The 15,018-nt window shown below is 44.8% G+C and overlaps 1 long non-coding RNA gene across 2 annotated transcripts in view; it reads right to left on the reverse strand.

Moving 5' to 3' along the window:
* Positions 1 to 1,324: 1,324 nt before the first annotated feature.
* LOC120095960 (uncharacterized) overlaps positions 1,325 to 15,018 on the reverse strand; it is a 28,135-nt gene continuing 14,441 nt past the window's right edge. Inside the window, exon 4 of one of the 2 annotated variants that reach the window (XR_010056526.1) lies at positions 1,325 to 2,302. This is a non-coding gene — a long non-coding RNA (uncharacterized LOC120095960). Of the gene's footprint in view, positions 2,308 to 15,018 lie in introns of both variants that reach the window. The other variant, XR_005491947.2, reaches the window with a different exon arrangement.

The following is a 15,018-nucleotide window of genomic DNA, read 5'->3' on the forward strand; positions in this document are numbered from 1 at the left end:
TTTTACCTTTCTCCCCCTTCTTTCCCTTCCCCTTCTTCCCCTTCCCCCTCCCCTTTTTCATTCTTCCCTTCTTCCCCTTCTTCCCCTTCTTCCCCTTCTTCTCCTTCCCCCTTTCCCCTTCTTCCCCCTCTTCCCCTTCCCCTTCCCCTTCCAGTGTTGCACTTCCTCACAAACAGCACCACCAAATGGAGACTAACTGTTCAGACATCTGAGCCTGTGGAGGTAATTTCTCATTCAAACCAGGCCATCCTTTATGATGACTATGTCTTTCCCAAAACATCTAACTTCCCTATTGTTTCTAAGCTTGCCCCCGATTGCTCTGTAAAGGATTTTAAGGATGCCTCCTGTAAGATCTATGTCTGACTGACCGGTCTCACACTTGCTGCACACTGTTGCCTTTGGCATGTGGTTATTGTCTTTTCTCACTCCTGCTGGGTTATTCCCAGTTTCTGGTATGACAAATGATTGCCAACTGATAACAGGGCATTTCAATCATTGCGTGAATGATCTCCCTTATTTCTTCTGTTTTGCCTTGCCTCATCTGCCAGCCCTCCTGTGAGAGTTGGCAGTGGTATACCATAACTAACAGATGGAGAAGGAAATCCAGTCTTCTCACACAGCCTTGTTATTGTTGGACTAGGACAGACAATATGACAGAAGCTCCCCCATTAAGCATCTGTTGATAATGCCCTTGATTGGAAATGCAAAGCCAGTGGTCCACAGTGGGGCTGTGATGGGTACAAAAGCTCACAATCTTCTCTGGGATAGAAATTCGGCCACCTTAGTGGCCTCCATTGACATCGTGTGAATGGAAGGGACTTACAATCACTGAGATTATAGCTCCTGTTGCTGTTCAGCCATCTCAGTCAGAGCCATAACAAAGGGTATTGGGTGGCTGTCTATCAGTCTAGTGAAGCACAGGTCCAGGCTCCCCACTTACCCTTTGCTGGAAGGACCACAATGTTCAGCATCGTGGCTTTCATCTCTAACACACCCAAGCTCAACAGCATCCAAAATCAATGTATGTGCTGATGGGATGTGACAGGGCTACTTGAGAGAAACGGAGAGTTCTCCACTCTCTAAGATTCCCTTGAGAGCCTCTCGCTCTTCCCGGCCACACTTCTTGGATGCCTTGTTCCCATCTGCAAACCCTCTCAGGTCCAGGATTGTAAAATGGAGCAGGGCTCATATCTTCTCTGCTAACTGTGTTCAGTCCATGCTCAAGAGAATTCTGGATTGATTGACAGTCTAAGCAGAGGGCACAGAATTGAGGATATCTCAGGATGGGTCACTCATCAGCTGACACGTTTAACAAACACAAGAATTCTCAAAGCAGGACGCCCAGATGTGTCTCTTTTATTTTTTTTTTCTTTTGGAGTTGGGGACCGAACCCAGGGACTTGCGCTTGCTAGGCAGGCGCTCTACCTCTGAGCTAAATCCCCAACCCCCAGATGTGTCTCTTATGAAGTCAGATCAGTAACTGAAACTCACGTAGTTGAGTAAGATTGCTGTCATATCTGGTGCCAGATGCCACAAACTTCCCCACCTCCTACAAATCTTTGAAGATTAGGAGCTCTGCAGATTTTTCCGGACACGTAAGCAATAGCAAAGGCCCAGGCATCTGTTTAATGATGACTTTAATAGGGCTGTTTTCAGGATTGACTACAAACTCCAGAGAAGTGACATCTCCCTTGCCCTATGTTTGCTAACTTGACTCTTTTAGGAGATGGGTTTTCACCACCATATGCTTCTATTCTAACCCCACACAAAGTAAAACATTCACCAAGGAAAGTGGCCCTAGGTACACAGAAGCCTATGAAACAAATATCAGGAGGCTGCTTCAGAGAGTGGCTAATTAGCCAACACAAAATTCTACAGCCAGCCACATGTCCCCAACCACGTGCTACAGGGTGGTGGGGAGACCTATAATTCTACAAATCACTGAAACGTCCTATGTGACTGTTCGTTACTGGTAAGGAGAGTACTTAAGCCACACAGCCTCTGTCGCTCTGCCATCATTCAATTATCTTCCCACTTGGCACATGTCCATCCAGGTAACAAGTCACTTTCTACTGTTAGCTCTTGGTAAGCTTGCTGGCGCCATGGATGAATCTGTGTCTCACTTCCTCAGTCCGTGAACAATGAGATGTAAGTTGTCCTCGGTAGAACCATAAGCCATCATTTCCCTCAGCTTGCTGTGGATGTCTTTGCCTTTAGGATCTGACTGAAGAATTAAATGTCCTTCAGAGCATCTGAGAACAGTGTGCCTCCATCCAGCTCCCGGGAGGGCAGTCCCAGGGTTCTGCTCTGTGAAGAAGAGATAACATTTGTGAGCCGTCTGCTCTGTGCCGGGGACTGAATCTAATTGCAGCGTCTTACTGACGCTGAGGAAGAGCTGGCATGATGGGTACTGCAGTCTGCAATTAATGATTCGTGAACTCTGGAGCTCAGCAAAGAGAAGTGTCCCATCCAGGGACACTCACAAGTGACAGCAGGGTTGAAGCTTATGGCTTGTGGGCTCCGAAATTCACATGCTTTGCTCTCTGTGGAAAATTCCTTACCCCTGGCACTGAAGAAGCTCGTTCTCTATCATTACATCATTCAGGATGTAATTTAAGAAAAAAAAACAAAATAAGTAAAATAAGTCATACAAACACCAACACATATCACACACACACACACACACACACACACACCACTCACATAGGCATACACACTAGTCACATAGACACACACACACACACCACTTACACCATTCACATAAACTCACACACACACCACTCATATAGATACATACACACCACTCACATAGGCAGATACACCATTCACATAGACACACACACACACACATCACTCACATAGGCAGACACACCATTCACATAGACACACACACACACACACATCACTCACATAGGCAGACACACCATTCACATAGACACACACACACACACACATCACTCACATAGGCAGACACCATTCACATAGACACACACACATACCATTCACATAGACACATACTATTCACATAGGCGCACACACACACACACACACACACACACACACACACACACACACATGCACGCACATTTTCCGTTGCTCTCTGTGTTTCCATCTGACCTGACTAAGCCTTTGATGGACATCATGTTTAGAGCAGGACTGGGATCCTGGATTAGTTAATACCCCCACTGGGTTTTCTACTGTCTCCGTTGCTGCATTTATTTGGTGCCCATCCTATTCCAGGCATTTGAAATCACAACTGGGGCCCCAGAATTAAATCAGATACCACCATAAAGGTGACTTTTAAGGTCTTGTTGTTGATTTGGTGGTGCACAGTTGGGAGTGTTTCTGCCACACACTCTGTAAGCAAATGATTGAAATAAACAGTGCTGGTCTCTTATGAAAGAAATGTACATGGAGTTAAATAAGGTCTGTAAGTGCTGTGTCTGTGTCTCTGTCCATCCATCTATCCATCTCTCTCTCTCTGTCTGTCTGTCTCTGTCTCTGTCTCTCCTTTCTGTGTGTGTGTGTGTGTGTGTGTGTGTGTGTGTGTGTGTCCAAATGATTTGGGCTGATAGAAATGGAAAGCCACACAACCATCCTGCCAAGATAGTCTAAAGAAAGATAGTTGTGCCACTGACACCCAGAAACAATTATCAAAAGAAACTGGAATTTCCCCTGCAATCTTATGTGGGTGGGAGAGGAAAGCTAAAGCCTGGTGCTAACCAGGGGAAGACCTTGTCTTCTGGGAAATAATGTCACACAATTCTCACCACTGTCAGGCCATCCTGCAAGAGAGATCGGAAGCCAGGGATGTATTGATGAGAGGCAGGACCACACCGGAACCAGGACAGCTTAGTGATACACACATCTATTTAAGTCTAAACCATAGGGGGGAACTAGTTATTTTCTTTTTTCTTTTTTCCCCAAGATGGCTACACAGAATAAATCTTTCTCTGTTCTTTACTACCAGTGTCCATTTAATTGGTGTATAGAGAATGTGCAGCTAAACCCAGCTTGCCAGGACTTCCAGAGCAAAGTGTCTTAGTTAGGGTTTCTATTGCTGTGATGAAACACCACGACCAGAAGCGACTTGGGAAGGACAGGGCTTATGTAGTTCGCACTTCTAAGCAGCAATCCATCACCGAGAAAAATCAAGACAAGATCTCAAGACAGGAAACCTGGAGGTAAGAGCTGATGCAAAGGCCATGAGGGAACACTATTTATTGGCTCGCCTCCCTTGGCTTGCCTAAGTTGTTTTCTTATACTGAGGACCACAATCCTAGAGGTGGCACAGCCCCATAATGGGCTGCACCCTCCCATATCAATCACCCGTTAGAAAAATGACCCCACAGAGTTGCCTACAGTCAAGGTCCAGGGAAGCATTTTCTTGATTAAGATTTATTCTTCCCATGACCTTATCTTGTCTCAAGCTGACATAGAAATAGTCAGAAGGCCATGGAAAGGTTCCATCAACCTTGTCTTGATCCAGTATTTACAAGGATACCCTTGAGAACTTTGCAGGAAGAAGAGTAGGATGAGTGGCAAAAGGAAGGGATCAGGGCGGAGCTGTATCAGAAAGGCACTGGCTAACGGTGGGGAGAGGACTAGAAGAGGCTTAATATAGGGCAGGATGCTTTAACTGCATGTTGAGAGTAGAAGCCTTCCTGGGATCAGCCAGAAAGAACTGAAGGAGATATTCCAAGCAAAAATAATGAATGACGTGTTTATCCATCTCTAAGCTCACAGACCCACTGGGCACTCGGAGCCTCCATCTCACCATCACTTGGAGTGTCTCCCCATAGCCCAGGCTGCACCCCAAGAGTCCCTACAAGGAGGTTGTACATCAAGTCAGGCATAAAAATAGAGTCAAGTTAAAAATAAAAACTTACCTTTTAAACAGTGGGTTTTTTTGTTTTGTTTGCCTTTAAAAAGGACTCAAACAATGCCCAGGATTAAGGGCAGCCATTGTTCTTCAGTGGAGAGAGGGTAAAAATCCACTGGGCACAAATATGAACATGATTAATAGTAGACTCCTGTACCCAGACCTGGGCACACCCCATTCACACCTCTGCCTCATATCCGTGTTTGGCAGAGTCCCTCCCAAAGTACTTAAGTCACATAGCCTCTGTCGCTCTGCCATCGTTCAATTATCTCCTCACTTGGCACATGTCCATCCAGGTGACAGGTCACTTTCTACTGTTAGCTCTTGGTAAGTTCGCTGGCCATCCCCCACCCCAGGTTAGTTTACCGTTGAGAAAGTTCGTGCATGCAATCTCAGCTCCTGGGATGTGCCCTTTGTTTGTTTGTTTGTTTGTTTGTTTCAGAGCCAAATGAACACAAGCAGAGAATGAACTGATGATTCTTGCTACTCAGGAGCGGTGATGGCCAAGTTTACCAGAGAACAAAAACAGAATAGAAAGAGAGCACAAAGGCTTCACTCATGTGCCACTCTGGGTATCTGGAGTCAATGACACGGCTACTGTCTACAGCCGTCCTTACTGAGCCAATATTCAGTCAGTGTCCTTACCCCTATGCCTTTGAAGTTCCTTCTACGGGAACCCAAGCAGGGTATTGATGACCTTCGATAATTCCCAGTATATTTAGATAGAGTTTAGTTCCCTGTTCCTCATATCATGAAACTTAAATTCTGGAGTGAGGAGAGAGCCAATGGTTTTTGTTTGTGTGAAATTTTCTCTATTGTAAAACTAGTCTTAATTTTAAAGATTATTTTTTAAAAGACTGATCACCACCATCATCATCACCATTGTTATTATTGTGCATATATGTCTGTGCTTATGCATATTTGAGCGTAAGTTGCCTGTAAAGACCAGAAGAGGGCAATCAGAACCCCTGTGGAGCTGAAATTACAGGTCTAGACCTGGATGCTAAGAACAAAAGCAATAGGAGCTCTTAACTGCTAAGCTATCTCTCCGGCCCCTCAAGGATTCTTTTTATCTTTTCCTACCACCAAAGGTATGGGAGGAAAGGAGCATGAGACAGAGGGTATTTTTTCTTGGTGGTGGTGGTAGTTTTGTGTGTGTGTGTGTGTGTGTGTGTGTGTGTGTGTGTGTTTTGGGCATGATTCTGGAAGTAGTTAGGGTGAATAGAGTGTGGCTAGTATGATCAAAGTACATTGTATGCATAGAATTCACAAATAATTCATGGAAACAATACCCTTATAACCTATTAGAGATGTATTTATTTGAATTCGATCCAAGGTTTTATAGCAATTAGTTTGGAATACTGATATTAACTCGTGGAAGGTTCACTCTACCACTGGGTTCCTGAAACCTACATGATGAGTGTCTCTCTGCCTTGTCTATTTTTGAGGCCAGATGTAGAGTAACCCAAGCCAATCCTAGGTAGCCATATTAATACCTTGTGATAACACACCATGACCAAGATAACTTACAGAAGGGTTTATTTTGGCTTATGGTTCCAGGGAATTAGAGTCCAAGATGGCAAGTAGCTGGAGCAGCAGCTAAGAACTCACAACTTGAATTTCAAGCACAAAGCAGAGAAGCTTCAAGACCCACCCTGCTTTCTCCACTAAGGCCACACCTCCCAAACCCACCCAAACAGTGCCACCAACTGGAGATCACGTATTTGAACATCTGAGCCAATGAGGAACACTCTCAATCAAACCACCGCCATAGCCTAGGCTGATTTTTGAACTCGTGATCCTTCAGCCTCCACCATCTGAATTCTGGGATCACAAGCATGAACCACTTTGCTGTTTTTTTTATGTAGTGCTGGGGCATTGGGCTCAGAACTTACTGTATGCTGGGTGAGCACTCTTCCACCTAAGCCACTTGTCCAGCCACAAGCTTCTCTGGGTTAACATGCCATCCATGCCATATCATATACAGTAAGACACTGAGACCTGGGTGTTTGAGGACACTGTCCAGTGGTATCCCATCTCTGCCGAGAGGCTGCATGATTCTTTATGGATGACTGATGGAGACTTGAGTCATCCAGCCCTTGCTTTTCTCACCTGACTTACAATCTCTCTAAGACAGCTGCCTGCTTTCATTTCTGAACAGTCCCTCCTCAGGCCATGATGCCCAGCACCCTCAAACATTTCTTTCTTGACAACCCTCCAAATTTTACATAGTAAAACACTATTGTACATTGAGTCAAGGACTTGATCACTCACATGCACCCTAATTTACTACATTCCAGACATGGGGTAAAGGTTGTTGTTGTTGTTATTATTATTGTTGTTATTATTATTATATGAAAATTTTGATAATAAAAATATTTGTAATCTAATTTTTTCATCAATCTTATAAAGTAGGTCCATGATTATTCCCATTGTACAGACAAACAAGCCTAGAGAGCTTCCTAAACTACCAGTGGTCACCAAACCAGCAAAAGGCAGTTAAAGCTAGACTGTGCCGCTCGGCTTCAGAAAGGACACATTTTACTCATTTGATGTTCTTTCAAGACAGGCTTTGTATAAACTTTCTTCCCTTTCTTTTGCTTTCCAATTTGTACAAAAGACCACACTGTAAGATGCATTTCAATGCTGATATATTTAAAATAAAGCAGATGACCTGTGGTTTTGTTGAACACAGTAGTGGTACACACAGCAATTTAAATGCTAACAAAGTGGGGTTTTCACAGAATGTAGAAAGGAGCACTAGTAATGCAAGGAAACCAGCCGAGGTAATGAACAAGACCTCCAGCCTGCACTAAGGCGGACTGGCCTTGAAGCCAAGCTCTACAGCTCACTGACTCTGATGCATGGCTGGCTGCTTAACATAACCGAGACTCAGTTTCCTAGTGTGTGAAAAGAACCATGGTCATTCCTGGGGCTGAGCTGGTGTTCTAGCTTGATTTCTGTTGCATGTGATAAACACCATGACCAAAAGCAACTTAGAGAGGAAAGGACTGATTTGACTTACCTTTTCAAGTCACTGTCTGTCACTGAAGGAAGTTGGGCAGTAACTCAAGTAGGAGCAGAGACAGAAGCCATGGAGGCACACTGCAACTTGCTCGCTTCCTCTGGCCTGCTCATGTGCCTTCCTTATACAGCCCAGGCCTAGGGATTGAACCGCCCAGAGTGGACTGGACCCTCCTCCACCCATTAGCAGTTAAGAAAATGCCTCACAGATATGACCATAGTCCAAACGGATCTGACAGATCTGCAGCTGAGGTTCTCTCTTCCCAGGTGATTCTAAGTTAGTGTCACATTGACCCCCTGAAGCTGACTATGACAACTGGGGCTCCTGAATGTGAGATGCTTAGCTAGCATGCAGCAGGTGGTGAAAAATCCATAAACTCTACCCCAGAAATCAATGCAAACGAAGAAGAGAAGATACACAGGAAACTGGAGAAAGAAGCAAAGCAGAACGTGCAAGTCGCCGTCTTGTTGCTAGGACAACACACCGGATAAATGCAACTTAAGAAGGAATGCATTTGTCTCGGCTCACAGTCCATCATGGCGGGGAAGTCATGATGGTAGGGGCATGAAGCTGCTACTGGTGTGTCATCCACAGTCAGGAGGCAGAGAAATGCAGGCTCAGTTCATCTGCAGGGAAAACAGGACAGTGCAGAAGACAGAGCAATGGAGACGATGCTTTTGAAGAAAGAAAAACAAAGTCCAACGTGTACACTAGTTCTTTTTTATTACGTGTGTGTGCGTGTGCATGTGCCTGTGCGTGCGTGTGTGTGTGTGTGTGTGTGTGTGTGTGTGTGTGTGTGTGTGTGTTTCACAGAGAGCTCAGAAAACATTTAGAACTTGGTCTCTCCTTCCTCGATGTGCAACAGGACCAAACTCAGGTCAAGAGGCTTGGAAGCAAGGCCCCTTTAAACCACTGAGACACCATTGCTTCTCATTTTAACCTTGGGCTCTGAGTCTAACTTGAGGCCCGCACAGATAAACGAGCAGGTGATGTGTATCACGGTGACCAGCTGCACTTTGTAGTTGGAGAAGGACAAGCCTGGCAGCAGGCAGATTCGGATTGCCACACAGTTCACCAGAGGAAGAATAGAAATGGTGGATTTGAAGATGAGCATCTGTCATTCAAATGCCTCTTTGCTCACGGCCACTAGCCTTGGAAGCAGAGAGACTCCCTTTTCCCAGCATAACCCTACCAACCGCTATTCTCTTTCCACAGAGGATGGTTCAGTTTACAGATGGAGCCGTGTACTCAGCTCCCTTACAAACAGTTCTGAGGCGCTCAAGCTGCCAGGCACCAGGCCCAGCGCTTAGCATGCAGGTTGGCCATTCATACAATTCTCCCCCGGGAAACCATGGCACAGGGACTATGATTATGGAAGGTGTTGCATTACCATTCCACTGCTTATGTTTAATGTTAAGAATTCTCCACCATCCAGACAAAATAGATGTACTCAAATAAAAAAGAGAGAGAGAGAGAGAGAGAAGTATAGACATCCCATAATCTGCACCTGCTTCCCTTTTGCTGATGGATAAGCACCCTGAGGATACCACTTGGACACTCACTGCGCTGTCACCAAGAATGCCGCTGCACTTGGTTGGGCATCGCTGTGGGCAGAGAGCCACACCTCACACAAAAGGGGGCTCACTCGGAGAAGCAGATGAGCTGGTTAATGAAGGGGATGGAAATTGGAGCCGTAATGAGCTACTGTATCATAAATGAGTGCAAATTACATTGTCAGTCTATTTACAATTTCACATGGCACGAAGCCTTGTAATTATGTCTATTCAATTATTGCATTCAGAGGCCTTTTCAGTATGGGCCTCTCACCATGGCCAAAACCCACTTGGAAGCTTCTGTATCCATGGATGTTAGAACCAGCTCAGCCAGGACCCTGCACCCAACAACCAGGAATAAAAATGTGGTTGAGGGGCTCAGGGAGGATTTATGCCAGAAAATGGAAGCTTGGGCCCTGGGAGATGGCTCAGTGGACAAAGGTGCTTGCCACCAAGTCTGGCAGCCTGAGTTCAATCCACGGAGCCCACACTGTGAAAGGAGAGAAGCAACTCCTACAAGTTATGCTCTGACCTTCATACAAACACCATAGCACACATGTATCCCTCACAGATTGACAACTAGATAGATAGATAGATAGATAGATAGATGATAGATAGATAGATAGATAGATAGATAGATAGATAGATAGATGATAGATAGATAGATAGATAGATAGATAGATAGATAGATAGATAGAGTAATAATAGGTAGATGACAGACAGGCAGAAAGGGGGATAGATAGATAGATAGATATAGATAGATAGATAGATAGATAGATAGATAGATAGATAGATAGATGAATAGATAGGGTAATAATAGGTAGATGACAGACAGGCAGAAAGGGGGATAGATAGATAAATAGATAGACAGACAGACAGATGAATAGATAGGGTAATAATAGGTAGATGACAGACAGGCAGAAAGGGTATGGATGGATGAATAGATAGATAGATAGATAGATAGATAGATAGATAGATAGATAGATAGATAGATAGATAGATAGATAGGCAGGCAGGCAGGCAGGCAGGCAGGCAGGCAGGCAGGCAGGCAGGCAGGCAGGCAGTTAGTTGGGAGACATCTTCTGAGAATGACAATGAGGCCACCATGTAAACTTTAAATATCTGAGAAGTTAGTTCAGCAAAATCCTCCCAAGGCAGGGGGTTGGGGGAGAAGCTTGATATAAACTAAAACCAGATGTTTCTTCAAGATTTTCAAATCCATTCAGAGACAGGATCTTTTTTTTTCCTCATAAATGCTGTTAACATTTTGGTTAACATTTATCTAAAAAGAACTAATTTTTAAATATGCACACACCACCACATCAGGTCTTAAGTATTAATGATAATGTATACATTGTCATATCACTAATACCTAGTAAAATGGTGGAGGCCGGTAATCTCAGCACTCAGGAGACTGAGGCAGGGGAATTATTTTAAGCTCCAGGCAAGCCTGGGCTACAAAGCAAGACTCTGTCTTCATTTGCTTTCTGTTGTTCTGATAAGAAAATGACCAAAAGGATCTTGGGAAGGAAGAGGTTTATTTCATTTTATCAGGTTTATTTTACTGTCCTGAAGGGAACTTAGGGAAGAAATACAAAGCAGATGCCATTGGAGGGATACTACTTACTGGCTTCCTTACAGCGCCCAGTACCCCCAATCCAGGGGTGGTACCGACTATAGTAGGGGCTGGGCCCTCCCACGTCAATCAGCAGTTAAAATACCTCGCAGACCTGGACACATGAAAATTTGACCGAGACGACTCTTCAACTGAGGATCTCCCTTCCCAGGTTTGTGTCACATTTATGTCTGGGTTTATGTCAAGTTGACAACTGAATTGAACCACGATCCTAGGGATCTAAACTCAAGTTCTCTTGCAAGCCCCTTCTTTACCCATAATGCCATTTCCCAGCCCGATCCACTTTTTTACCTTTGCCACTGAGGCTGGTGGGAGATACCTCTCCTCTAAGTGCAAGTGGAGCGTTTCCCACAGAGTCCCACCCACCCACACGGGATCCTTAAATCACGCTAACTAGTGGCAGGCTCTCCCCAAAGCTAGTCACTATCATGCATTAATTACAAACCGTATCTTCAGGGCGCTGGAATTCTGACTGAGGGCGGCTCATAGGAAAGGAAGAGATTCTAACTGAGTTCTTACAACAATGAAGACAGTTGAAGGAAATAAAAAGGGTCGAGAAACAACAGTGTGACGCTGAGTTTCAGTATCCCCTCTCCCCGCCTCCCAGGCTCCTGCCGCTGTGGCTTCCGTGCTCATATTTCCTTGGCGAAGCCATCCATCCTTGAAGGTAGAAGTGTATTTTACCATCGAAAATCCCTTTCTGCTTTTCCAACACTTATAATCCAATTTTCGCCAAAGGTGGAAATAGTGTTCCCACCGGCCCCGTCGTAGTCGATGAAGGATGGAGGTCGCTAGTATCGATTTCCCGCCTCCCACCTCCCTTCGGCAGTTCCCAGAAGCTGTGTGAGGAACAGGGCTCCCATTCTCCTCTGACAGCTCTGTGCCCATGATGGAGTAACCCGGTAAACAGCGCTGTGAAGAAGGATGGAAGCAGCTTTGAACAGCAAGATCGCCAAAGGACCCAACGACTTAATATATCTGAGGAACAGCATGAGGCGGCCATGTTCAGAGGAGAGGCATGAGGCTTCTCGTGCACATCAGAAAATCGCTTCTCAAAAATAGAAAAGAAAATGACTCATTACAGAAAAAGAGTTCTGTCCGGCTTGGAGAGTCTCTCCCCACCCCCATCCCACGCCGTTTTTTCTTATATCCAGACAAGAAAAGACTCTCTGATGGGGAAGTTTTGTGCACAGCAACTGTAATTGTCGTAACCCGAATGGGAATCGGTCCAGATATTTCCTACGGTGAATAGTTAAAGAAACGGTGGTACAGGAGCTGGGGGGCTGGTTTAGTCAGCATTTGCCATAAAGATAAAAGGGAAGACCTGAGATCAAATGCCAGCATCCTTGTAGAAGAGACAGACATAAGAGTATGGGTCAGTAATGCACTAGGTTGTAGGACAGGGAAAGGCAGACATTTGGAGTTCCCTGGAAGCTATCCTAGCTGACTGGTGAGCTCTAGGCTCCATGAGAGACCATGTCTCAAAAATATATAAGACAAAAGGCCAGCGAGCTGCCTCAGTCTGATGACTTGAGTTTAGTCCCAGGAACCCACATGGAGGAAGAAGAAATCTGACTCCTCCGACATCCAGACACGCATGGTAGCACGCATATGCCCACACGTATACAAAAGCATGTACACAAGTGTGCATACGAACACATATATTTTTTCAATATTTATAAAATACAAGGTGAATGGCAATAGAAAAAAATAAAGACACTGGACATTGACCTCTGGTTTCCATGTGTAGGACGCTATCATGGTAAAAGTAATTCTTCTGTGTCTTCGAAATATTTAAAAAATAAATTCGGGGTTGGGGACTTAGCTCAGTGGTAGAGCGCTTGCCTAGCAAGCGCAAGGCCCTGGGTTCGGTCCCCAGCTCAGAAAAAAAGAAAAGAGAAAAAATAAATTCATCAAATAAATACTCTTATTTTAAAAAGTAATTCATTCGATAGTCCAGAATTAAATAGAAAACCACTGTCCATTAGGCAAAGGGTGGGAGGGGGCTTGGTCCTGGTGTTCCTGGGATCCGTTATAGGCTCCTGTGTGAGCCGTCAGCAGCTTGTCTCTTCCCTGGGAAATAGTTTCTTTGGTTCAGCAAAGCTAGCAGGCAGTTTTGTGAATTGGGTGCCGGGATTGGCAGTGTTGAGACTTTTAAGATGGACTGTTTTTTTTTTTGTTTTTTTTTTTTTTTTTAAGATGGACTGCCTGAACTGTTTCCAGTGTGAACAATGAGAAATTACCAGCTGACATGTTTGCTCTGGGTGTGAAGGCCGCTCGGCGTGTTTAGCCAACAATGTGCTCAGCGCACTGCCCTCTGGCACGGCTGTGATGCTTTATGAGGGAAGTAAGTTATGTCTTGCTGTCACGCCTAGATGGTTCGGGACCTCAAAAGCAGGGAGGGAGAATAAACAGTAATAAGGAAATATGAATGTGTTTATGCCTGCTGTTTTCCTTATAAACCAAAGAAGGGCATGAAAGTTGTACAGTCTGATTTCGAATTGCCACCAAGCACAAATCCCAGACACGTCTAACCCGCAAAAATCACGTATCCTCGGAGGATCTAGGTCAACATTTAGATGGAATGAAGAAAGCCTTCTACAATTTCCTGGGAAAACAGAGTGAAATGAAACCATTTCCCTGGGTTCCCCTTGCTTGCTTTTTATTTTTCCAAGATTCATTTTATTTTTATTCATAGGTACTTGTCTGTGCAGATGCATGTAGAGACCAGAAGAAGAGTCAGAGTTACAGGTGGTCGTGAGCTGCATATGCAGGTGCTGGGAACTGAACTTAGGTCCTCTGCAAAGACAGCGTGAGCTTTCAACAACAGAGTTGTCTCTTCAGACCCAGAGAAGAGATTCTTAATACGGAAATACCTAGATCGAGCTGCTCTGTGGGCATGCCGGTGAGGGACTTTCTAAATGATATAAGAAGACCCATTCCACTGCGGGAGGCACCATTCCCTATGCAGCAAATGGTAAGAGTAACAATAAACAATGTTTTCTTTTGAAGTTGCTCTTTTATTATCCCTGGCTTTGACCCTCAGCATTACCTATAAAAGAATTCCCTCCCCTCCAGTCCTGGCTCTTATATAGCCCAGGCCAGCTTTGAACTCTGGACACTCCTTGCCTGACCTCCTGAGTTCTGGCATTAGAGGCATGTATCAGTCCACCCAGTTTCTGGGAATGGACCCAGGGCCCCGTGCATGACAAGCAAGCACTCTATCAAGTGAGAGACATTCCCAGCTCACCTTTACTGGTTGGTGTGCTGTCACGTCCAATTTTTTTTTTTTTTTTTTTTTTTTTGGAGCTGGGAACTGAACCCAGGGCCTTGCGCTTGCTAGGCAAGCGTTCTACCACTGAGCCAAATCCCCAACCCCCAATTTTTTTTTTTTGAGTTTTTCATGGTGCCTCACAGCTTAAAAAGATTGTTTTGGATGTGATTTTCAGTCACACTTAATTCATATCTGCTGAACTTAACATCAGCAGAAAGAGATTTGAGATCGCCTCAACTTCAGAAATACCGCAATACCCAAGAGGGGGGCAAAATATAGCGTCCTCGGGGAAGGAGTTACAGTGTGCGTCTGAAAGCCAAAGCCGAACAGCTGAAGCTTGGATTCACCGGGTCACACACAGATTCTCAGAACAAATTTCTCAGATTTTCCTGAAACATGCAACTTCAAAAATGTGGCCTTTCATCCGTGCTCATTAATTTTATTCTCAGAAATAAAGGAAATCAGAGGTGGAGAGGAGAGTACTTGTTACGCCTTCAGAGGACCAGAGTCCAGTTAACTGCACCCACATTGTGACTCATACTGCCCGTAATGCCAGCTATAGGGAATCCACGCCCCCTTCTGGCCTTCATGGGTATTACACTTAAACATGTACATATCCACGCAGACACAATACATACCTAAATAAAA

The sequence above is a fragment of the Rattus norvegicus genome, chromosome 12 (assembly GCF_036323735.1).
Source record: "Rattus norvegicus strain BN/NHsdMcwi chromosome 12, GRCr8, whole genome shotgun sequence".
Taxonomy (NCBI): domain Eukaryota; kingdom Metazoa; phylum Chordata; class Mammalia; order Rodentia; family Muridae; genus Rattus; species Rattus norvegicus.